The sequence below is a fragment of the Neodiprion pinetum genome, chromosome 2 (assembly GCF_021155775.2).
Source record: "Neodiprion pinetum isolate iyNeoPine1 chromosome 2, iyNeoPine1.2, whole genome shotgun sequence".
In the NCBI taxonomy this organism is placed as follows: domain Eukaryota; kingdom Metazoa; phylum Arthropoda; class Insecta; order Hymenoptera; family Diprionidae; genus Neodiprion; species Neodiprion pinetum.
This window is the reverse complement of record NC_060233.1, coordinates 22,543,308-22,570,754: the sequence shown is the minus strand read 5'-3', so window position 1 is coordinate 22,570,754 and position 27,447 is coordinate 22,543,308. Positions and strand designations below refer to the sequence as shown.

General features: G+C 36.8%; 1 protein-coding gene and 1 long non-coding RNA gene across 2 annotated transcripts in view; both read left to right on the top strand.

Moving 5' to 3' along the window:
* LOC124211732 (gonadotropin-releasing hormone receptor) overlaps positions 1 to 27,447 on the top strand; it is a 222,957-nt gene that overhangs the window by 22,250 nt on the left and 173,260 nt on the right. The window lies entirely within an intron of this gene.
* Positions 19,728 to 22,092, top strand: LOC138190433 (uncharacterized). The gene is made up of 3 exons (XR_011176377.1): positions 19,728 to 20,947; positions 21,101 to 21,533; positions 21,592 to 22,092. It is a non-coding gene; the product is annotated as an uncharacterized lncRNA (long non-coding RNA).

The following is a 27,447-nucleotide window of genomic DNA, read 5'->3' as shown; positions in this document are numbered from 1 at the left end:
GCATGGCTCCAGGCAAACTATCAGTATCCGGAGTGCGGTTGAAAAACACCCGCAGCGAAATAACATCTGAAGAAGATTCATCAATACCAGCCGCAAATCGACCGCAATCAAATTATATGCGGAATGCATAAAAATTAACGAATCGTCATTCAACGACGATTCTTCGATCGAATATTATTGTGCTTACAGCCGAAAGACGAAAACGCGAACTTTCACTTCGCGTTTTCTGTACACGCTGACGCATCTGACATCTGTGATTATCATTACATGACGGAATCAGCATTATTAATATCAATCAGGATGAAAAGTCACTGGGAAAAAATATGTTACACCTTATTTCGTGAAGTCGCTATAAACAGAAATATTTGAACAAAATAACTCGTGCCATTGCGCAAAACCGTTCAAAATATACACATATATTTCCCCACCTGTTATTTATGGTTTTTTTGTATAGAATTTAATTCCATATTGATGCATTGGCTGATTGGCATCTACTATATCCTTCAAGACTCGATGTGTTGCGTCTATTAAGACGGATTTCCTGATTTTCGACCTTCTATGGCCAATGCATTTTAACAGCCGTGATCATCGACCTTCCAATATATTCAACTACGAGTGAGAGGACGAGCCGGTAAAAGAATAATATTACTTTATGTGGCATGCCCGTAAACTCGGTGTTTTTAGGTGAGGATATGTTGTTGCGTTCAGTGTTGAGTGCAAGCCACAGGCAGGGACGAAGGCGAGCCGAAGCGCAGCTGACGACTCGTACTCAAAACGTCATTCGGACCAAAAACAGTTTACGGATGCATCGTATATTCTTTTTTTTGGCACACGCATGAAAAAGTCACTTGCATAGCTTATTTTGAAAATTGATTAATACATTCAGCAGCAATTGCTTCTCAAAATGACGCTTTGTAGTAAAATTGTTCGAATATTGATTGTACAACAATTAACATCAGAGAAAACTTAATTTCCCAGCGATCCCTGAAAAAGTGTTGAAAAAATTATTCTTACTGTTAGTCACATTCTAACATTCTATCCTTCGATTCCTACTGCATTAGGATGAAAGTGAAACTGCAGCTAAGGTGAAATTATGCAATTTTCGTTCCATTTGCCCGCAAATTTGGCATTACGCGTCTGTTTTCAGATCGGATAAAGTTTGTTTTTAAGTGCCAGCTCAGAAACCTTATCCGTTCTGAAAACAGACGCGTAATGCCGAATTTGCGGGCAAATGGAACGAAAAATAGAATACGCGGCTCGCGCCGTAATATACTATTCTAAGCTAAGCTGCTCCCAAGTCTCTACTCTATTAATTAATCTTTCAAAGTCAAATTCTTTTATTTTAATCGTCCTATTTATGAATGATTCAATTTCTCAAAGCAGATTTTGGGAAATTTACTATTCTCCATTTCGAATACTTTCTTGAATACGGTCGAATGCCAATTTAAATAATGTAACCTCGATTCTATCCAATCCTACCTCTGCTCTCACTGCATAGTCACGTGCATTTGATGGGAGGGCAAGTAGTTTTTGAGAAACGAGTTCTGTAATTTGTTTAATTCATCAATACGTCCTATGCTCTAAATTCAGATGGCATAGAGATGCGTTGATAAAACTAATGCACTGACTAGTTTTTTTCACGTATCTAGGATTAATAATATTTATTCTATTAATTAATTTCACCGTTGGATAGAATGTATTTCTAGTTCTGTCACCTATTTTTTGTTTATATAATAATTCTTATCTAATATTCTATCTCGTTTCTGTTAAACAAGTGGAGAGGGGGGTTGTTTTCTCTTTTGAGCCCTCCTTTGAAAAATACCGTCTCTTTTGTTCTTCTGACATGGAGATCCAACTGATTCGTTAAAAAATATTCACATAAATACTTTAATAATTTTGTTCAAGATAGAGGAGGAGTCCGATATGCAAACCTTATCATTGGTAATGGCTAGAAGAAGGACCTCAATTGCGTGGTCAACAAAACCCGTTTCAAACCCTTTCTTACTAAGAACTCTGCAATTTTTGGAATGTACAGAGCAAACAATAAAGGGCTCAGAATTTCCCTTTGCAGTACACCGACTGTTATATCAAAGGGAGCAAACATCCCTTCTTCGGTTTCCACCACTATTTTAGCTTTGCTGTACAGATCCATAATTATCCTAATTATTTTATGACTTACTCCTAGGTTACTTAGTTTTCGATGTAATAGGTTATGGAAAACAGAGGGGAAGGCACGCTTTAGATCTATGAATAGGGAAAAAAAAATTTCACCCTTCTTTGTTAGTTTCATTTGTATTATTGAATACAACGTGAATATATGATCCACCGTACTTCTACTTCACCGAAAGTCCGCCTGCCACTCTGGCACCTTATTGTTTTTCTCTGCCCAAATATTATAAAGCCTATGATAAATTACCAATGTGGAAATCTTTTTTATTGTATTTACCAAGGAAATCGGTCTATAGACTTTCGGATCATACCGATCGCCATTTTTATGCAACATTTTGGTTATGATTAAAACCCAGGAACTGGGAACTTGTTCCTTCTTTGTGATTTTATTAAATAAAACATTTATGTACAATATCGAATTGTTAGGATAATTTTTTCAAAAACTGATTTGAAATTCCATCCCTTCCTGGGGCTAATGCCCCTTTTATTACTTGTCTGAATTCAGAGCATTCCTTGTCATACCAAGGTTTTGAGTTCGCAAAAAAGTTAGATTGGTTGGAAATCAGTTTTGCCGATTTAGCGGTCTCTTTAATGGTGTTAACTAAATTAGTTGCCGTCTTCTCTAAATTAAGATCGATCAGTACCACATTCTTCGACCATAATATTTTTTTTCAAGTAGTTTAGCTTTGGCTTCGGTCCATTTAAGTCTACATTCACCCTTAATATTGTTTTCTTTAAGCCTAAACGCTAAAACCAGAGGAAAATGATTGGATAGAGTGGGACAATCAATTACCTTAAAATCTTTTTCCAGATAGAGGGTCGATAAACTACACATAACAAGATCTATGACTAAACAACCTCAATTGTTGACGAAGGTATAATTCCCCATACAATCACTTTTTAACCTTCCATTGGCGAAGAAAAGCTTATCTTTTGCAACAAAATCTGTCAGCTCACCTCCAATATTGTTGAACCTTTGATCTAAGCTCGTTCTCCTCAGATGGAAATTACCATCTGCCGGCACATGATTTTGGGTGAATAAATCCTTCTCCGCAATACGTCAGTTAAAGTCTCCTCCAATAGTGATGACAGGGTCCGGGAATTTTAAATAGACACAATCTAATATTTCGTCCATAGCTTCCAGCAACCCTTTTCTTTCATCTACCTGATTTATATACGTAACCCCGAATAATCTATTTTTTATTTTTTTTTCTTTTATATACGGGTTCAATGAAACTGAAGTTATTGGTCTTGGACAGCATTTCAATTGACCTAAATATTTTCTTATTAATCATTATTAGAAGCCTTCCACTCGCTCTGCCTCGACTTGCGCGTCTCATTGCCGGGCTATCGATCTATGAAAATTAATTCGAAACATCAACATTTGGCGTTTTTAATGCTCATGTTTCGGAAATGCATACAATATTTTCTTTTCTGGTTTCGCGAGTTATACTTCTAAAGTTACGAATTCTCTTTGAAATCCAGAAAATAATTCGAAGTAGACGAGATTGAGGTTGTTGCTATTATCTTGTAGTAGGAATCCTGGGTTTTTTATTGATTGAGTGAGTTGAGAGGTCTATCAGCTTCATTCGCCATCTCTATATTATGCCTGGTACTTTGATCCGCGTTGAGTCCAATTTTCTTATTTATTGTTGCTTGCCTGCTGTCTTTCTTCTCTAGTCTTGCGCTTACGCCGCTTCCCCAGTATTCGTGACTATGCTTAACACTATAGTCGGCAGTGAGTTGAGCATAGCTTTGTGATTCATCATGTGTTAAGATTTTTGGAAATGAAGATGTTTCTCAGTTGATTACTCATCTTGTATCGACGGCAATTCTTTAAGATATTCCAAACGTTAAAGAGTATCACAAAGTCTGACATGTTTATTGGATCCAAGTGCTTTACACATTTATTTTACCGATGCTGTATGTATTAGTCATTATGGGTCTCCCCCATGGCCACTATGACGTGTCATAGGAGTGTTGAATGTATCCGTGATAAAAGAAGTTCGGTGACAGGCCACAAGATCAGTTGGGCTTTTACCAGGTGCCAGTTTACCATTGTGTACACAGAGAAAAAAGATTTTTTGGAAGAAGCGAATATTATTTCACTTAACTAAATACGGCAGTGATGGGCAGCGAAATACACACTTATTTGGGACAGCAAAATTATTTGGTTGAATTAGCCATTTGAAATGGGTAAATATTTGATGACATCAATAGAAGACTCAGTTATTTCAAACGACTGTTTCCTCAGATCGATTGGTCGCTGCTACTGCATTTACTGTATATTTATTTGACTGGATCGGTAAGTTTCATTGATTGTACCACATGGCGTTTCAGTTTAAACAAAAGAACAGCTAATGTGGAAAATCTGTCGGTTCTGTGAATTTATACAGAAACGTTTCATGTTACCAATAATTAGTCTAGGGGAACACAAAATTGTAAAATTTAATATTAGTGGTTTGGAAGAAAACTAACGTTTGCATTATAATTGAGGTATTTACAACATATCAACCTGTTTCAAAGTCGCACACTTATGACCACTGCGCTAAACTATCTTTCATAAGTTGGATGGCTTTTCCTGGTTTATTGTGAGCCATACGCATACTCACCGTTATATGCATTACACAGGTTTACAGGAATATGCGGGTGATAAAGAAAAAAGTGAATTTTTAAATCGAACGAATATAGCATTGATGTAAAAAATTAACATATTTCTGAAGCAGCATGCTGATTGAATCCACCAATACTGCAGTTATCTTATTGTTTGCTGAATCAACTAACATTAAATCGTTACTGTACTCAACTGAATCCGAATTGTCAAATATAATATTATTCATTTGATTCAAAAACATGTTAGTTAATGTAATTGGTTCCGACAAATAAATCGTTTATTACAATAAAATCAATCGCTTACATTAATCAACTAAGTCATTCGCTGAATTCAACCAAATGCAAGTGACGGAATAAACTGTTATTTTGTTAATTCGAGCACACGTTGATTGATGTAATTGGGTCTCTTCACTTAATCATTTGCTACACTAAACTAAATACGAGTCAAAGATGATGTAACAATTTTTTGTTACTGAAAGAAAAGAGGTTCGTCGATTAAAAAATCGAATGTAACGAAAAACAGAAAGTACAGGACAAAATCATATATTTAAGAAAATATGTGTCCTGGAGTTAACGCCTGGAAAGACTATTTCCACAATAATAATGGTTGGTGCAGCAGCAAAGTACTTAATTCATTTGTAACATGCTTTTATCGCGAAGAACTGAGATTTCCTTGTTTAAATATACAGAGTGAGAAGGTACCTTCGCTACATTAACATTAAATATTATTCATTTTATTCTAAAGAACGTTGCTTGATTCAATTGGCTTCCTCAACTGAATCATTTACTAAACTCAACTGCATTATTAAGTTTACTCAATTATATTGGATTTGTCAACTGTACTTTCATTCGTTTTATTCAAGCACTGGTCAGCTTGAGTCAACTGTCTCCTCAACTAAATCACTTACTACGCTCAAGTAAACAGAAATTGTCAGAAATACTTTTTTTTCATTTCATTTAAATATACGTTGGTTAATTCAAATAAATTTGTATTGGCCGGACGTATTCAGTTGATTTAACAAATTCTTTTTCTCGTTATTCGATTGGTGGTTCATCGGTCAAATCGACGATACTAAATATAGAGTTGATGCTGTCGAACTACAGAGATCAATTAAGTTCTGAAGATACGTAAGCCTTATTTTTTTTTGCAAATTACAAAGGATTTTTAATTTGGACTTGGAGAAGAAAAAGCACCGCATTATACTTTTTTAAACCCAGCCTTAATCACGTAAATTCATTTTTTTGTTCTGAGTATAAAGATCCGATTTGCACTCTGGAAAAGATGGACCCAACATTTGGTTGGATCGATCTTTTCGTGACTGAAATTCGTGCCGAAATTTTCACCACATACCTATGTTACTAGTCAAAGCTGAACATCAATGTTTAAGCGAATCCTCTGGTCCTCGGTACGAATAAACAATGTAAACTACCACACTATATTTTCCATTCCTGTAGCTCTATTTTGTAGTACACTGAAGAAAAGGATTATTTACGTCCAGTAATATTCGTTTAATTCAACAGATGCCATGGTCAAATACAGTGATCACAATACTTTCTTGATTCAACAAAATACTTTTGCCGGACGAACTACTTGTGACAAGTTGACATTAAATTGAATGAAGCCTTTGATCGATCATGCTCACTTTCAACTTATTCAAGGTAACACGGCGTGAGTTTCTTCCGATAATGTGAATTTTGTATCAACAAAAGACAAAAAAAATGACAAAAACAAAAGACAAAAAAATAACAAAAAATTTAATTGAACGCACCTCGATTGTTTTGTTTTAGAAATATGAAATTGGTGTCTCAGAGCACATTAAGCTTGTTATAATTCATGTTTTGTTCATTTAAGAGTTCATTGGTTGAAATGGGTGATTAAATTTTCTTGTTATAAAAATCTTTTGCATATTATATATTCAATATTATGAGTTATTCAAGCGCACAAAATGTATTCTTCCAATTATATCATTTATAACTCTAGTGACTCAACATTTTCCGGGATTTACTGAATATTTCATGCGTAAAACCCGATACCTATTCTTGTATATATTTGGAAGGATAAATTGAACATGTGTCTACAGTTTTTGTTTATCTGTCGTTAATATAAATTTCGATAACTTGAAACTTGGTATGGTTATGCTTTCTTCGTTTGTAACAGGTCTGATGGCAAAATTATCGTACGTTATCCGTATCTGAGGTCCTAGCCGACTAACCGGTTTTACAACGATCTCTAAAGCTACTTCAGTAGCGAGAAAGTTCACCGCTTAGTGGCGCTTTATAGTACTAGTATTCTGATTTTTAAGATGGGAGAATCCCCTTTTTCTTAAAGCATGTGGTGTTTCTTTTACTTTGTCAACAAATTGGTGCAACTGATTCAACCGGTTACGCCAAACGAGCTCCGGTTAGATCAACAAAATATGGCATTCAATTGATCTAAGTTTTTTGTTGGCTAGAACCATGTACTTATTTGATTTTGAGTACCTAATTGTTTCTGTCAACGAACATGCGACTTGGAGAAACAATACATAAACTTCAATTAAAATTCAAATAATATTCAATTGACGTAATTTTGGAAATACATCAAAAGGTTCACTCGAATCAGTACTTCACTCGATCGCGACAAGAAAGGCTTTTGTTTAACCCGTTGAGGACACACATCGAAAAAATAACGTTGAGGACACACGGGGTCCAGCGCACCCCACGCAGAAAAACAGTTCTCATTTGTGTTTTACGCTATGTATCGACTTAAAACCGGTGCGAAACTTTAATTTTATATTCTCTCTAATTAATCTTATGATTGTTTTGATCTTTTTATGATTTTAAAATACTAAAATATTGTTAAGAAAAAAAAACTCACGAAATTGAACTTTTTTTATAAAAATAGTATTAGAAATTTTAATTTTCAAAATATCAAAAAAAAAAACGACGGCGTTTTATTCAAAAAACAATATTTTTTCGAGAAAAAAATAAAATTCTGATGAAGTCTGAAAAAAGTATATTTATTTTGAAGTTTGAAGTCACGAATCTCGGCCATTCTTGTAATAAAGAAATAGTACAACTAAACATGCAGAAAAATGTAAAAGCATGATTTTGTCACAGTAAAAAAAAGATTTTGCCACAGTAAGGCCACACGGGGTCTACAGAACCCCAAAAAAAAACACGTGCGCACTAATATGTCTCTGCAGGATGACTAATGCCAAAGAGACCTTCGTAACGTGTCAAAACTTGTTGTGGAGACTTCAAACAACAACAAATGGTGCTATATATCTAATTCCTAAGGGTCTTTGTAGATTTAAAATTGCATTGAAATTTGTCTGGGGTCCGTTGGACCCCATGTGTCCTCAACGGGTTTTAATCAAAAAATTCGCTTGACTAAATCATTTTGACAAACTAACTAAATCGGAATTGTTGAATTGAAGTAATCGTATTTGGCACAAATAAAGGATACTAGATTGAAGTGAATGGAGTCCAATCTGTGGAACACAATCTATTTTGTTGGCTACAGGATTCCTTTCCCTTCGTATACTAAAAGTTCTCTCATCACGATCGAATTTTGGATATAACTTTACGTGCTTCCATAATTGAGCTGGCTAAAGATAACTTATATGAATCGTAGAGCAAAAAATGATGTAAAATATATTCTCGCTTGAATCGTAAGAGCAAGAATTGTGAATGATATCTAATTACGTAAATTAGATATAATAAATTGAAAACCAAACCTGTACCGGCTGTGGAATGCCAAAGCTATCTCTGATTTTCACCGTCAGAATAATAATTCGTCGGTCCACGATAATCCTTTCGCTTAATGGGTTTATTTTCCGTATTACGAGAAACGAGTTTGGGCTGCAGCCAATTAACCTGTTGCCGCAGCTTCTCAATCCAGATGATAATTTTTCATTGATCGAAGTGATATCTTATGCAAGTCGGTTGTTCAGAAGCTGCACGTTCAAATTACCAGCGTATTTCGTACCGCAGTTTTATTCTCAAGGCTTTATTAATACGTCCATCTGAACCTACTCATTGGCTCTCATGGTTAGATTATCGAAAACTCGTATAGCACAAACGCCAATGAATATACAATTATGGGTATTTTATGACACAATGAACATACAATTATGACCGTGTCAGGATCGTTCAGACTCGTTGTTTATTTTCTTACTAATATATTTTACGCTGTTGTGAGGTCACATCATATTTCGCAACACATTGTCGCATATTAGCTGCCATGTTTAATATGCTTGACAGATTCCGTACAACAGATCCAGAATGTGGATTGTCAATTGCACTGGATTTCATATTCCACACTGATCACTGTATCACTGGAAAAGTGGACGGGTACGCTTTCTACGTATTACAGCGTGGAACCATTAGAAGGGGGATGGGGGGACAAGTGTGGGTTCTTTTAAAGCGGGAAATTTATTCGGACCAAGTGTTTCAAGTAAATATGTGTTAACACAGTCGACTATGAACTGTTGGAGTACCGCCGTCCTTTAATTTCATATTTTTTAGCCATCCTTTTGATAAAGTAGGATTGCTCAGGGAGAACACTAAAATACTAGAATATTTTGTTTATTCTCAACTCCACATTGAACCCCGATATTGTTAGCAATTGCGGCTGTAGCATTCACCTGTGATTAGTTCGTTTTTAGCACTTCACCATTTTCATTCATTTCATAATCTTTTTCTTAGTGCTATGTACTAGACTTTATCGTTTACAACAATTTGCGAACTTGCTTGCTTCTATTTACTTTCCACCGCCAACGAACAATACAAGCGTAAAACTAGTTGGCTTTCAATTTGAATTGCCCGCTTTGAATCGGATCATAAAAATTGCAAATAGCACTGATCAATTGTCCAGTCAATATAGAGATCGGTGATATTCCGAAATAAATTTCAATAGTTATCTACGAAAATCAATTTTTATTCTTGTCGGTTGAGCGCGTGATTCGTGAATTTGTAACGCAGGTTAACTTGAATAGAAAATTAGATAGGAATTTAAAATTATGGGCAACGTAGTTTGAAAAGGCTTGTATTTCAAAACCTTGAAGAACAAAACGAAAGAATTAGAAATTTTCGATCGCAAGATCTACAGAATGTACATGTTATCTACATCACTACATAAGTATTATAAAGGGTATACGTACGAATGGATGACGATCGAATTATACAGATCAGCATTCTATATAACGACCCTGAGAGTCCCAAATACATCAACAATAAGAACATATCAATCAAAAAGTGTGCAACGATCCGACGGGAGAATTTACGCAGTTTTCACACTCACACTGTTAGTTACATATTATCATCTGAGCATTAATTGCTAACAGCTTCTTTTCGAGTTACCATGTGGTAGGTGTTGTTCAGTAATCAATCGAGACGCCTGCTTGAAAGCATTTTAGCATAATGAGTGCTACATTATTCGGTCCGCGAAGTTTCCATCATTGTTATTTTATACCTGTTTTGCTTCTTCGTTACACTTGTTTTCGTTGTGTGTTGTTGGACCTTCTTGACACCGATGTAAATCACGCTGATGCACATTGGGGAAAAATCGAGTGTTGCGGTCAAATATCTATTAAACTCGAACCGAGCAATGAATTTTCTTAAAACTTAGTTCCCGAAGATTTTCGAAATCGCTAATTCTGAATTTGACGTCAAATTTTGAAAATTCGAAATGGCGGGTGGAATTTGGTTTTCAAAAAATCTAAAAATGGTGAAGTCGGTCGCAGAATTTGGCCTGCGTGAATTTTTGGAGTCGTTGATCATGAATTTGAGATGAGATTCCCAAAATCCGAAATGGCTAACTTGATATGGCAGTCCCAGGCTCTAGCTTGGTATCTAGAGTATATTCTATAAGGTACGAATAGCAGAATACAATTTAATTTATTCATGCATATATTAAAACACGAGCCGTCATTTGATTTAAAATTCATTCATTCATCCATTCCACAATTCATTCAGCCCATGTGTATATTGTTTAAAACAGTGTATATTGTTAAACATGGCGTACATTGTTAAAATTATAAATAAGTGTAAATAACTGTCTTTCGTCGAGGCACTATATTCTTGGATTTCACTTTTGTTTTTTCTTCGTTTTACATCGTCTCTCTGTAAATTTGGCCTGACTTTTAGAGTGTATAATAATTAATTTTAAATGTTCGTCCTCGTAGTTTAAATTTAATTTTTTATTATAAGTTCGTCAGTTTTCGGTCTGTTAAGACTTAATTTCGGAGAGGGGAACCTCCGCACCTCCTTCCTCCTAGAGAGACGTAGACCAAGCAACTCCTTCTTAAATTTCAAATTGGTTACCAGGTGTCCCACTCCCTGGGTCTAACTTCATCCGCTCGTGTCATGCTCATTGCGCGGTTATATTTGAATCATTACAACGTGCAATGCAATCATTCACGGAGAGATTGCTGCGACGATCGCATATTCGTATTATATACTTCTAGGATAAGGAATGACAAAAGAAAACAGAGGCAATAGTTTTTTTCTATTCGGAATCTTTATTCATACTGACTTGTTTACCCGCTGATACGATAATTTCAGATCTAACAAAAGCCCATCACTTACAATTAATATCACTTTGTACCAGCTTCCGCACAATATATCCTAGTTATTGCCGTAGTTACAAAGTTCCCAAGTCAAGTTAGTCGCGTAGTGCTTCAACGACGTTCTTCACCCGCTTCTTTCTCCACTCAACGTCTCGCTTTTCTCGTTCGCTAACTTGCCTTACGCCCGGTCATCGTCCAATCGAAATATGACCGAATTTTCCTCCTTTTACGGCCCTAGATTTCTTGATATCATATTTCCACTTTTTTGTCTCGGTCTCTTGGCTTAGATTGGATGTTAGTAGTGTTTTTCTGCACATTTCCTCCCAGAACTTATTATTACAATGCACAGCTGGCATCCTGTGTCAGCTGCACAATCACTTTTTGGCGTCATACTCTCACCTTATTTGTACCAGTTTCTCTTCTTTTATGTACAACATAGAATATGGAATTGAAGTACAACAAAAAATACGATTTTTGTGATTTGAGACAAAAATATTTATCACACAAGAATGTTTGAAAAATGTGTATGGGGCTTTTCACATCTGTGGCGGACACCCGCCACCAGCAAGCCGGCGAAAAACCCTTAAAATATTTCCGTTTCTCCGTGTGTATCTTTTTCTATAGTTCTTTACAACTAACGTGCGAGTGTCCAGGCCTCGCCTCGCTAGCCGAGGGCTAAGGATTTGACCGCGCCGGAAATTTCCCTACATGTGGCATTTATGGCGCGACTCGACCCTTGGCCTCGACTCGGGGGCGAGCCTGCACTTTTTCCTCATTTGCAACCAGTCTTCGCCACGCTCTTGGCACATACGTACCTATCAACTCGTTTCGCTTTTTTTCCCTGCCTTACGCATTTTCTACTACGCCATCCGAACTGTGTAACCCGATTTTTCTGGCAATAAACAACTTGTAAACCATATTCTCTGGCGTCATACAGTAACTAACCTCCCGACAGCACCACAACATCAAATCGAACGAAATACTGCAATTTTTTTCCCAACTATTCTTGATTTTTCTAGAGTTAATGATTTCTCGATTTATTTTTTTCCCCGGGACTCGAGAATTCTCGACTAGAAATTTTCGGGAATTCCCGAAAACTTTTAAAAATCATGAGATTGTTAATTAAATGCAAACTGGAATTAAGATTATTAATAACCATTATTATTTATTATTTATTCAGTCGTGTTAAAATAAATGTTTCATAACCTACACATCTTTCTAACAGAGCCAACTAAATCAAACTTTGAGTAGCGTCCTATAAAACTTTTAAACAAACTGAATTTTGGTGCTACCACTACTGAAACATCAAGATAGGTATCGTGATATGCAATGCAGTGTTGAATTCGGGTTTAAGATAAAACTGTTTCGTAACATTTAAAAAAAAATATTTTTACGAAATCCGAACTTGAAGTCATATTGAATCACAAATGAAAGTAAATAATGAACCGAAAAATAGTATCAATAATTTGTTCAACTAAAATATTACTTGAGTATATGATTTCAAAATATTCATATCTACTAGTAACGAAAACTGATCTCCATATTGACCATATTACGAAACCACGTGTTTTCTGTGTATGATCATTGAAGATACGTGTTTTTACTTTCTGTACAGAAACATAGAAGCTACGTGTTTTCCATTGCTTCACTCTGGAGGTGTGTTTCTTTCCAGCAAGCATTAATGTATTAAACTCGTATACCTGAATAGTATTTGATCAGAAGTTTTTCACTTTATTATTCGTTATTAGTTCTGATGCTAAGAGTAAAATTATTTAAGATAAGCCGGAGCTGTCGTCCACCCCCTCTGATTGTGCTGACTTTTTTGCGGGCATGTTACCCACTTGGAGAGTAGTCAAAAGCCCAAATCTTGGGTCTCGAAAAAATTTATTGGCTGAGCCAGAGCCATTGTTGGCTTTTTGTACCAAGTGGTTGAAAATCGGTTTCCTAGTGTAAAATTGACCAAGGAACAAGAATATGGGCACAGATTTGACTTAAGACAAATACCTACAGAAATGTTGGTCAAAAACACTCAAAATTGACCAAAAACATGCCCAAATCCTGGGAAAATGGTAAAAAAAAGTGTCCCTGGAAAGCAGTGAATGTCACAAAATAGGCCTGTAGGTCGAATATTGGCCCACAAGGTCAAAAATGTCAACTTTGGCAACAATACAAACTCTAACTTTGACGCTACGTATTTTCTGACCGGTTTGTCCTCAAAATTTGAGCATGTGCACATTGGATTCGTTGCTTCTTTCTCTACAAGATAGCTGCCTCAGATAGTCTAAGAAAAGATATTTTAACCATTACCCCAAGAGTTTGAACTTTTTCGGCTAATTTCAAGTGTTTTTGGTCAATATTTATGAAGGTATTTATCATAAAACAAATGTGCAGCCATATTTTTGACATTAGGAAACCAATTTTCAGCCACTTGGTACAAAAATCCTCTGCGTATTCAAAAATACTTAATTTCAAGAAAATATCACAAACTGTTCAAACGTACTATCTCCGAATTTTCAATGAATCTATATTTTTAATCAGGCGTTTCTGGAATACCGTGGACATACTAAAACACTATGTCATCGAACAACATTGCAGACCTTATCATCACTAAAACAATGCTTTCCGTTGCAAAAAAAAATTCGTGATGCCTGATTTTCTTTTGAATAAAACAGATCCGACTCGAATTCAATAATTGGTTGTCGAAATATAAATTTCCGACATTCGTGTCTTTTCTCAGTCGCTTCATGGTACATACCGCGTCAGAAATGGCGATGCTTCTTTCAATTTCGTGGTTCAAATGAGTGTAGCACATTTTCAGATTCTTATGGGATCAGAATTAGCCAAATAAAGTCTACTGTGAATCCATAAAAAATACAAAACTAAAATAAATTTTAAAGCATACTTACATGCGGAGTTTATTCATCTACCGATATTAGAACTTGAATAGAAATTCCGAAGAAGAATCTGTTCACGCATTCATGAATGGAATCCTGATACCTAACATTTTAATGTGGCATTATCATAAGGTGATCTGGATTCTTTATCACATATACAATACATCTTAAAGTATCTTAGATATAGTTCCAAAAATTAATTGCAGAAGTTTATCGGTCTACCATTCGGGCCCCCTGTGTTTTCACAAAAATTCTCAAACCGGTTACATTTCATTTAAATACATTACGTCCGTTGTCGGTAGTATACCTCGAAAACCGGTTGTGCCTGGGTACGGATAACACTGTATATTCAATGTACAGAAGCATGTAACTTACAGAAGATGAGAGAATTTTTGGAGTAATTAGGTTTCATCATTAATGTCACAAAATCATCTTATCTTAAAGATGCGGTACCAGTTTTTACGATTCATACTCGGTACTTCTTGGAAGGCTCTCGAACGTCCCTGCGAGAAGTAAGAAAAGTTATCAAGAATGAAAATGAGTCGTCGAGTAAAGAGAGTGTGCCGAATCGAAAAATTCACTTAATTTTTGGGTTATATAACAGCAGTATGCCCAGCTATAAATTAAAAATAGCTGTACTCAGTCTTTCGAACGCCAAAAATATTTGAAGTTGTTGAAACCATGGCAACCACGATACAAAGATGCCCCTAATCAAGTCATAAAAACTCCATATCATAGGCAGTCAGGCCGATCAGACCGTGTCAGTTCTTTGACGTTGGAAATATAATAAGCCAACTACAAATATAGACTTAAGACTGACAATGAGTTGTCCCTCTAAACAGTTGGCTGTATTTCTATGGTCTTCTTCGTTAGAGCTATATACGTATATCTCGTTGTAACCAAGACGCTATCAATAAAGGCCGATTATAAAATAATTTATCACGGTATAACAAGAAGCAGAAGCTGATGCAATTAGAATTCCACATAGAATTGAACGTTCAAACGAAGTCACCTGTTGTGAAGTTCGATCGAAATTATATGAAGAGTCTCGTTCGAATGATACCTATGTAGTACCACTACTTCCTACATGATAATGCTACGATTTTCAACTAAAAACAAAATGCCGGAGTGCCCTGATTCTTCATGGTGGTGACATTGTGCCTGGGCTGGTGGCACCACATAGTTATACGAGTATCTCTTAGACGGAATTGTACATATAATGACGATCGAAATTCGCAACGGTTGTTACCGCTAAGTTACGAGTTGATCGAATTGTGTACTGCAAAGTTAATTGATAATCTTGAAGGTAATAGATCATATCGGTCTAGTATGTGATCTTTAATCTTTACATTATTTCGGCCGATTTCAATCTGCCTATAGGTAATAGATGGTACGCTTTAAGTACTGTTAAAGAAAGTTTTGCAGAAAAAATTTTTACGGGATTCTGGCACAAAGCTCGCGTTTTTGGCACATTTGACTTCACAGCATTGGACCACGCGGTAGTGAAAATGAAAAATATATTTTTGCAAATATGAAGGGCTTTCAACCAAGTCACTAACTCAATAATACCCTGTAACGCGTGCGGATTTCCTGAGAGTGATTACTCATGAACTTGCGTTACGGAGAGTTGTCTTCGTCTTAAAAAAATTTGATGAATCAAAATAGAAAAGGGAACTCCTGTAGTCTGCCAACACGAAATACCCTATTTAACTATGCTGAAGCATTTCACAGACTCGAACTTTCGCCAGAGCCGTCTTTTCACAGACTTGGGTAACAAGTTACCGAAACTGCCTTTTCCGTAGACTCGGACATATAGTCCAGTCATTCTGTGCTCAAAAAAAGGATAACCGTGCATTTTGGGTAGGCAGCGATATTTTTTTTTTATATCATAGCGGGGTCACCCGATAGTGTAAAACCGAGTTTTCGGGACGGGTGGTGTTGTTATTCGGCCGCCATCTTGAAATTAAGAGTGTAATCCTTTTTTTTTGTTATATCTCCGTAACCGTGAGGTTGACTTTGTAGAAAGCATTTTTGTATTTTATACAATTATCTATAACTGTTTTTATAACTCTTTCACCTAAAATCAATAGTAAACAAATTATGAGCAGAAAAAGACGAGAAATAAGGAAATAGAGTACTTCAAGGTGAGATAACTCAAAAATTTCAAATCCCACAATAAAAATGCTTCTCAGTTTTTTTATAGTGCATTTTCTAACAAAACAATTTGACTTGTTAATTTTTTTCGATTGGTATGTTTTTATTGATTTTTTAGGGTTGCGGAGGGAAGAGAGTAAAGAACAAGTGAGATACGTAGGTATTGAAAAATTGTTGTTAATTTTATTTCGAGTAGTATTTTATTTTATTATGATTTTATTACGTTTTAAATTATTATTGTCTGTTTTAGCCAATATAATATTAACATTGAACTCTTTTCCACACCACCGTCGAGGTAGAGTCGTAGGAGTATTTTTTTTTTTGTGGTTTTCCCTGTAGGCCTAATCCACGAGTATTTTTTGCGAAGCTACTTAATTTTTACCAAAGTCGCCCAACTCCAGTAAACAGGGAAATCGGAATTCCATGTATGTCGTGCCCGAATTAGTTTCGTAAGTTTCAACCGGTCTACAGACCAGAGCGAGATCCCAGGCTGTTCACCAAACTCGGGATCCCTCAAATAACGATTCCGGACACAGAATGAACAGTGCCGTTCAAAGTTATTTGCTTCACTGACATTGAAGCTGTATTTTATTCTACGACTATCTGAACCTGAGATAACTAAAATTAACCGTCAAACGAGGAAACAAATATGTTTTCGAGTAATATTTAATCGGACAAACTTCTAGTAATAGAAATCAAAAATAAATGGCGATTCTCGCAAAATTACAAAATTTCAGTCAAAATGTAAAACAATATAAAATGAAATCCAAAATTGAAGTTTCAATTCGACGGTTTGAGATCTGTGCTATACGAAGTCTTGTTTCGTTAAGTATGAAGGATGCTTTTGTCGCGATGTCTACGATATTACAAAGACGGAGCCTGAAATGCAATTGAGCAAATATTTCTATGATCTCAAATCGAAGCTGCATTCATGAAATGATTCTAGATGATCCCATTTAAGTAGCAAACTAAATCAGCTAAGCGCTGTGCTGTGAACTGCTCTCTACAACCGCTGACTGATCCAAGTGCATTACGACGTGACCACTCTATTCTAATACAAAAACTACCTAAGGTTACTTGCCCCTTTGGCTACGCACCAATCAAACAAGGAAAATATCCCAGGTCAATCTCTCCGATTTGATATCTTTTTGTTGCAATTTGTTATATTAGACTAAAAACTAAGCGGAACATATTTTTTTCATCTGCCATTAAACATTTTAAAGGAGTGAAACCACCCTCCAAAGTAAGGCATAACAAGGGGCGATTTGGCAGTTTCATCCACAAGAACACAATATTTTTTAACTAATCCAACTGAAACTTTTTTCTCACAACGAGAAACAAAAATTGTTATTTACTTAATTTAAAAAAAAAAAAAAAATCACTAGGATACTTTCCTCGGAAGTGTAGGCGATGCGCAAGCCAAGCACTATGATTCGGGTCTTCTCTAAAACTATGGAGAGTCAGTCGGATGCTTTGCCTCGGGTTTGCTGCCGAGCTCCTCTTCGGGCATCTATTTATACTAAAATTCGGTTCGATCCCATTTGCGCACTGTCCTGTCCGTCGTCCAGCTGTGAAAAGGATTATCCTCCCCTACATCGTCGCCTCGCCCTTTCCGCGCTCGCCGTTGTAGTTGTTGAGGTATGGATCTCTCGTTCATCCGAAAAAGGTCGATTACTGATCTTGGAATCAGCTGTCCGTTACAGCCCAGAAGTAATTTCACAACTTCAGTTTCGAAGACAAGGTCTTATCAAAAGAATGCTCTGCAAAAACTCATCTACTACTACTTACTAATTAAGGCGGAAGGCGACTGTAACCGCCGACATAGACCGACAGACCAACATTTTTCCATAATCTTTTTTTCGAATAGCAGATATTCGAAAACACATAGATTCATTGAAATTGGAAAAATTTATTTTTAACGAAACCAATACTTTTTCTATACCACCGCAAGTAATGAAAAGTAAAACAGTAGTTGCCAACGCAGTCTCTGTTCCTAGAAGGAAAGCCTATATAGCATATTTAACGAGGATGTGATGATATATTTTTCTCCATTCACCATTGACTGCGACTTTCGAGGATTTTATTTCAAATCCGGGTCTGAATAGCCTTTATTTATCTGAATTGCATTGCCATCAGCGAATAGAGACCTGAAATGTATAATTTACTGTATTTTTGACCTTGTTGAAGCTTGATTATATCTTGTCGACGATATAAAATTATTTGTATAAATATAAAAGTGATATAGAAAGCTGCTAAATCCATGAGAAATTTACATGGAGATGAAAATGAAAAGATATACCCGTCTAGTTTTCATAACGTGATTGCGTAGTATACAACTTGATTTCGAAAATAATTCATCAACTCCCGAAAATTGAAGCATTCGTTCTAGATTTTGGGTACCAAGAGCTTTAGAAATCGATACCCGTTGCCAATGGATTACAGTAAGCTAAGGTATTTCTATAGTGAAATAGGGGAAGTGGGAACAAAGAATTCACAATAGACGGGCTCGTATTGAAGCATTTATTGTCTCACCGCGGTGTGTACACTGCCGGCTCTTAAGTCTAGCTTATTCTAGCAATACCACCCGGGAAACAGTTTCAAGTAGCAGCTATATAGCCGTCACATAGCGAAACCCAACTACCAACATAGCGGCTATGTGGCTTGTTGACGGTTTTATCCTGGCGTGTACTCAGCAACGACAATCAACACTCATGGTTCTTAGATGCTTAGACTGCCATAGAGTTTCAATATCCTTTGGCCATATGCCTCGGTTGTCGCTGCATAGTAAATATCTGAAATAATAGCACCAAGCCGTTATATTAAAACCGATAAAGAATCGTGGATCTTGACCGTCTTGTGACCATAAGAAAACCACTTTTGAAACTCTATGAATATTATAATTTTTTATTAAAAGTAGGCAATTCATGTACATACATAATGCTGATGTATTGGTATTAAGCTCTTGTAAATCCTAGAGTTTCAGTTAATTTTCGCATATTACCAAACAGCCGCTTTGTTTGCAGAAACAAGGTCCATCTAGTGAAAGTATTACAAAGTGCACAAAGTATTATGGCCATGTTGCCGACGGATGAAAACCATATTATTTAAAGGTGAGAACTACCTGTGAATCATCTACCTGGCCAAACTACTTCTCTATCTTACTGTGTACAAGCATGGCGTTATATCTGAAGAACACGTTAATATTTTCAAACATGACTTACGTGGCCGGTACTCCCGCTCATACGATCTCAATGTTTGAGCCTGATCGAAATTGGTCAAGTGGTTACGTATTTATTATCTGTCAAAGATAGTAAAAAAACATTTTCTACAATAGCGGAGCGAAACCAGCGAGTTTCCATCCGCAAACGAGGATGGAAACCAGTCGATTACCGGTCGCTGATTGGCGCGGATTAAAAACGCCAGAACATGTGTCGCCGTCTCGTGAATCGTGGTAGAAGCTCGTAGCCGTGTCGCCATCTCCTAAGCCGCCAGTTGCTTGTGTCAGAGAATTCCGATACGGAGTACTGTACTCGTCCCGAAATTCGAGAAGCCGCCAACGAATCAAGACCAAATTTACTCCCGGGAACCTCTCGAGAGAAATATCAAAAGGAGTACAAGAAATATGAACAATGGAATCTCGAAAGTGGAGTAAAACACACCTCGGAAAACGTTCTTCTGGCCTATTTTTGGAATTTATCAAAAGCATCAAGCCCGCTATGGGCGACGTACTCCATGCTCGAAGCAACTATTGATTTCCATAAAAACATTACCCTTTTAAGAACGGGGATTTTTACGTTGAAATCGACCTTTTATTTTACACGAAATTTGTGTATAATATCAATGAATTTCTCACGTGGAGTGTCCGACCAACCCAGTGGTCGAAATTTCGGCCACTCCCGTCCGCAACGTAAAGTCCAATGTTAAAAATTTGACTTGGCGAGTTAGGAGTGCTTTCCTACGTAATTGGATACGCTGAATACGAAAAAAATAGTAAAAGATATGCAAGACACATCCTTGACCTTGGAAATTACATTTCAAGGTCAAATTTATTGCTTCTTCTATTTTAACCCGAAAATGATAAGAAATCCTCCGCAAGAAAAAACAATGTGCTGATCTGCCGGTAGAAACTAACGGTAATCAAATATTTCGACTTTATATTCACTTTGAAGATGCGTTTTACCATACGCAATACTATTTTTTTCTAATTCAGTGCACAAAAATACGTGGGTATACCAATTTTTAGGTCGAAATACTGAATAAAAAATTTGACCTTGAAATCACTATTTCAAGGTCAAATATGCTTCCTAGAATGGTTACACTATTTTTACTATATTCAACACATAATATTATCCCCATAACAACTCGAAAATATTATGATACTTGAGTGGTCGAAATATCGACCAGTTCCGTCCTTAAAAGGTTAAAATTAACAACTTTTCAAAATTAATTGTCTTTCTGAAAACGCTGAAAAAAAGATTTGTCACAAAAAAGTCAAAAGTTTTCACCGGACGGGAGATTAACAAGTGTTTAACTGAACCTCCACACATTAGATTTTTGGCAATGAAGGTAAATATGAGATTTTAAACATTCATTTGAAAATTCCTATTAATTGCTAAATAAATTTTATTGCTCTTTCACTGAACGTATTCGTATTTTCTTTGGGATTCTTCAATAATTCTGTATAAAATCCATGTTTTCATAAAATTGTATCAAATTTAGGTTGTAGCTGTTTTTAGACTATTCGCTGCACACCGAGGATGCGAATTCATCAACATGAATTGCAATGACGTGAATCAATAAGGAAATTTGATTCTGGTGAAATTAAACGACACCAAAAACCGAACAACGAGATGCTTTGTAATAGAAAATGAAATGGCTCTAATTGTAAAGAAATACATTACACTGCGTCCACCAAATGCACTCAGCAAGACATTTTTTTTCGGCCACAAAAATGGAAAGTGCACCGTTCAGGTCATTGGAAAACACACGTTTGAAAAAATACCTGAGCAGATTGCGGAATTTCTGGGCTTGGAAGGTCCAGAAAGATGCATCGGACACATCTTCCGTTCTACCACAGTGCTTGTTGACTCACAAGCCAATATGGAAACACTCAAACGCCACAGAGAGTGGAAATCTTCAACAGTTGCCAAAGGTAATCTTTTAGTTGTAATTTAAATTTTTGGTTCCATAAATATAATATTCTGTTACAGGTTAGATAGCTGACTCGATTAGACACAAAAGAAATACTGGCTCAATGATTGACAACATCAATAAATCATCAATGTCTAAAACTGCATTCGTAATTCCAACTTCAACCGTTTCTAAAGCACCGGATTCGACAAATTCACAACCTCTGAAAAAAGCCAAATTTAATGACTCGATGATCTTCAACATGATCAACCTACCGACTATGACCTTGACACTTCCAAAAGCACCAGACTAAACCACAACAAACGATATTGAACTTGAAGATCCGAATACTGAATATGTCTTGGATGCGTCAGATTCGGAGGACGTTATGGTGGAACTTGTCAGCAACTCAAGTGCTCTAACCAATGCAATGAAATCCAAAAATCCGAACAGTTATTAATATAACAGGATGTAACTTTTATTTTGGGAGAAAATAAATGTAAAAAAAAAAATGTCAGTAGTAGCTATTCCGATTGTCTTACAAGAACAAAGTAATTTATGAGGTTTAGAACATTGATCTTTTGTTCTGAAAATAATTACCACAGAAATTGATAATTGTTGTATCAAAAATAATTGTGTAATAAATTTTTATAGTTTTTCCATACTTTCACATTCTAATTTTTTTTTAACCAAAAATAACCCTGCCGACAAGTAAAGAACGCCTGCGGAAGTTCGCGAATACGTGGAGAACTTAGAAAATGAGCTGCAACCTTTGAAAAATTGGTCTTATGGAGTGAATTTTTATTCTTACTTTTAAATTTTTATTTTTTCGAGTCAGGGAGCCGAACAACCCGACCAGAGCTCCGTCCCTCAACCCCGCGATCACTTTTGCCCCCCTTCCACTCCCCAAAACAGGCACACCAGTAGCAGAGCTATCATCCCTTAGTGTTTGCTGCCACTTGCTTGACAAAAACTATAAGCTCTGAACATCTGTAGCGCGTAGCTACTGGAAACTTGCTTTCACATCGCTATTGAAGAAAATATGTAGTATGTTCACCTCGGCGCAAACGACCGTTTTCTCGCTCGGTAAGCAATGTACTATTTCATGAACTCGGGATGGTAGACTGGAAGACCGGCAGATTCAGAGAAGGTCGCAAGGGCCTGCAACTGATCACGACGGGTCGGGTAAAACTCTTCCTCTGTCTTAGCCTGTAAAGACAATTGTAAAATAGTTTCGAAATAACGTAAACCAGTCCTGAAGGCCAAACTCGCCCAACTCGTCCATAAGCCAAAATTTGGATGAAGCGCCTTGAGTTGGGTCCTTCGGGGGAAAGCCTCCTTGCTTGCACTTAAGAGGATATGTGGCTATCAACTGCACTGTGTCCGGGTGTGAAAACACTCGGCTCAAGACAGACAGAAAAGAGATTCCACTGAGAACGGTTGTGTATGCAGCCTCTATTTCAAGGTTCCGGATAATTTGTGTTTCTGTTATAATTTTCCAATTCTGATATTCGGCTGTGCCGCCAAGTATACAGTTATTATTTTGCACTATTTTATCACTATATGCCTGCAGTTTGTTGTGAGGACAAGATATGATAGTGCTGTCCCGTCGAAGTACCGGTTGCGACACCGCAACAGCTGCGAGTCATCCGTAGTCGTCTTTGGGGCAAGGACTGCCCTCGTACCCAAAAAGTTGGGGTCCTGTAACGAGCTGGGATTTTGCCACTGGGAAATTCTATTTCGCCCAGCGACCTGACTTAGAAGAGAGAAGAGGATGTTGTACCCTCCAATAGATAAGAGAGCTCTCTTACAATTAGTTGATTTAGTCAAGCAAATGATCATTCCAATTGCGATAGAAGTCACTGGCTTGTGGGAGTTTATTCACCTTTTCATGCACTTGTTACCTGAGTTTGATCAATAAATTCACTATCATTCATTGGCTAGCTCGGACTTTTCCCTCTACTCCGTGAGGGCTTTTACGCCTCGACAAATTGTTGTTCGTTATTAGTTTGTCCGCACAATTGCCGTGTTTTTATTTAAATGACCCAATTACTCGTTCCTGCCAAATTCTCGCTTTTATATTATAAGAATAATTCACCCGTGACTTAACTCTCGGTGTTGGGTAACGAAATTTTTTCCGTTTCGTGGAATTTAATTTAACTACGCGGATAATATTTATCACGCCATTCGTTTATTTACGTCCGGATTATATTTTGGGTTCTTACGAGAACGCTGCAAACCGGTTTAATCGCGGAACGAAATTTTCATCATTACTCTTTCGTTGATAGTTCCACAGAGCTCTCTCTACACGTGAATTTTCTGCGGAATTTCTGTAAACTATTTTTATTTCGTCACGGCGAGGTCGATTTGGCTTGATGAGTGCTCGTCGTCTGTTGTATCCAGTAGTTGGCGAGGATTCATGGTAAATTGTTCAGTCACGGGACAGAACGTTGTTTTGTACTCCCCCGTTACTCGTTACACGTTCCGCAGAGCTCTCTCTACGTACGAATTCTCTTTGGGTCATCTCGACAAGGTAAACGCAGCGTAATACGTGTTCGCCGATTTTCCAGGCTTGTTGGCGCAGGTTTGGTTTTGTTTAACCGCGAGGAAACACGTTTTTATTACTTATCCGTTCCTGGCTTCGCGGAGCTCTCTCTACACTCTAAGTTTTTGCGGATATCGAAGTAATTCTTCAAGTTTACCAGGCTAAAGATTGCTTACTCAAAATTTGCGAAAAAAAATAAGAATAAACCTCTGCGGAAATCTAAAGGGTTAAGTCGTCGCGTACGAGACCGCTCCTCACGTGACAATGGTTTCTTTAGGTATTGAAGCTGCATGTTTTGCCATGTTTGTAGAAGTGAAAGACAGAAAATATTTTCACTTCAGATTCAAGGGTTTAATTAACCAGTTTATGTGCCTACCCTTCGGGCTTTGCACGAATTCTACGATGTTTACAAAAAGTCTAATACCAGTTATGGACGTACTGAGAAAAAAGGGTCACATATCAAGTATTTATTTGAACAATATTCGTTGTACAGGTGCTAAATGAGGAATACGTTCAAAGAATGAATCAGACACTGTGACACTACTGACAGAATTGTGTTTCATCGTTACCTTTAAAGAAAGTTCTTTAACCCCACCGTTGAGGTGTAAATATCTGGGGTTCTTGTTAGGCTCACAGGGGTTTGTAGGGGAACTAACGAATCAAAAGAAAAATGGTCTAAAAGACTAAATATAAGAATACCTGCTCACAGCTGAATATCAAATTAGAAGTTTTGCTAAGTTCTCGGAGTACCTAGTATTAGAGTGTCGTGTTGCCTAGCTATTGTTTTAAAAAAGAGATCAACTTAGACGCATCGTTATCCGGCTGGGATGCTTATTCGGAGGAAAGAAGTACCCGTAATCTTGAGAATTGAAGAAAGAAGGTTTCATATAAACTACCTTGAGTTACTAACTGTACTTCTTGCCCTGAAATGTTTTGCAGCAAATTTGGAAAATTGTGAATTATTGATAAGGTGTGTTAATACGACTGCCTTGTCATATGTAATAAAATTTAATGCATTACCTTCTTCTTCAGCCGAGTTCGGGCTATTTTGATGTGAATATTTACCTTCAATGTAAAAACAAATATGTATGGACACGCTCTAAATTGAAATCGAAAATTTATAGTTCCTCAGAAAACAAAAAAAAAAAAAAACCATATCAGTTTGCAACGATTGCGAACAGAGTTGCACTAAAGTAATAAAATTTGGACATTCTATTAGGATCCCAAAGTTCAAGTTCGTACCTATAAATTAGAATAACCTGACCTTTTGCAGAACAATCACACACTTCTACGGGATTGAGATTCAACGAAGGAAACACTTAGGTGTTTGAAACTGAAATGATTTTCATAAAAATACGTATTCATAATTTTTATGATGTAAAACCTGGAGATGAGTCTATTTTCCTGACGTTTCGGAAAATTGATGATTCAATCCAGTAATAATAATAAAAATAACGTTGAAAAAAATTTAAAGGTGGTACGGAGTTCTCACGTAATGCCGTTGTTCTTATTTCATCTTACTTTCTGTTTTCATTGACCTCAAACACTCCAGAAACAGCGATTTTCTCGGACGAACCGAGTGTTGTGTCCTAAGTTCAGGTTCAGAATTGTAGAAGTTTGCAAAGTTAATATGGTACCACGTTCATGAGTCTAGAACTTGCACTTCTGTGAAATGTTTCAGAATTTAATAAGCAATCAAGCAAGCCTGGTGGCTTTATTCGTACCGACTATTTTTATGCATCATTAAGAACTTCTGGGACACTTACGACCTTATCAACCACCCTATGGATAAAGATTTGAACACTTGCTTGTAATGATCTTCTGCAACACATCAACCACTTGAAGACTCAGACACATTAACAAACCAGGTTGAGTTAATTTTCGCAGTAAACATTGCTTTTTCAATTTTAATTCTTTGTCAAAATAAGTATCTCCGTCAATTCATTTTTAACAGTGTAACGGTTTTTCGTGTTCGCGGTTTATTTAGACTAGGATTAACTCCAATTTCGGAGCCCCTCGCAATTAACGAAAATATGCCGTTATCAAATTACTTTTATTGATTTTTATTGTTTTTATTGGAAACGAAATTCCGGGCGTTTGGTATGACCTAATGACATGTATCGATAAATTAGAACCGAATAAAAGAAGCGTATAAATATCAACGAAAATAATAAATAAACTGTATAAATAAAATGGGGACGGCGGACATCTATGACGACAACGATTCCATAAAAGGCATACTCATAAACTTACAAATAAAATCGTACAGGTCAGGATATATATAAAAACTTATCATAAGCGTCATTGAGGAGATTCTTCAGATACCAGTCCCATTTCTTCGGTTGCGCTCACTCAGTACGTGCCCGGCCGAATTGAATCCCCTCGTCCGTCAGATATCGGGGGTTCTTCCTTGATCCGGAATTCGTATGCGTTTACTTCATTTTGTCAGTTGTCTTTCTTCGTTCGTTAGGATTCTTTCTTTAGAACGCACTCTCCTGACGATCAACCCTCATCCGTCGTTTCCCGCTTATACTCTCGATCGATTCTCACCCGTCGTCTCTCTTACACTTCTCGATCGATTCTCTCCCGTCGTCTCTCTTACACTTCTCGATCGATTCTCCCGCCGTATCACCGCTTAGGTGAGAGCCCCCCTCCCTACGGACCTACCTATCACTGAGTTACGTAGTCTCTGCCTTGGCGGCTAAATTCAACTGTTACAACAGACACAACTGGGTGGGAATACGAAAATATGATAAACTGCGGCGATTGAACAAATTTGCGATGTAACCTTAGGAATGTGTAACGGTTTTATTATTTGCTTGAGGCACAATTTCAAAAAAAAAAAAAAAAACTAACTACTATAATTTAAGTTCAGAAATAGGTTTATACCTCACTGCAGCATCCTACTGTATGGAATGTATTATAGTTTGATCATTCGAAACCCATAATGACATATTTCCTCAATTTGAAATAGTTCTCATAACCAAAAAATAACCTTACAATCATTAACTCATTCATTCTTTCAAGACATGCCGATCGGCCTAGAAAGTTTAATTTAATAAAGTTGAAATTTGAATTAAATTGAAAAAGGGGGAATCCTATGATAGTGAGTGTAAGTTATACAAATTTTCTGAAGCTAAATATATAGGATTCTCAAGATGATGCTAATTTGATCACAGTTGACGCCGTAGTACTATTCTCTTACTTAACTGGAGAAATTGACGATCATTACGAGCTGTGACATGCATGACCATAGCTCGTAATGGCAGGCGTAGATCCTTTATGTGCTGAACGTGCTTCGAAGAGGCTGTCTAATCGTCGAGGAGATGTTCAGTGATGTCCTACAAGATCCGTAGTGTTGTTTGCTTATGCTCAATGCAAAGACATTTGA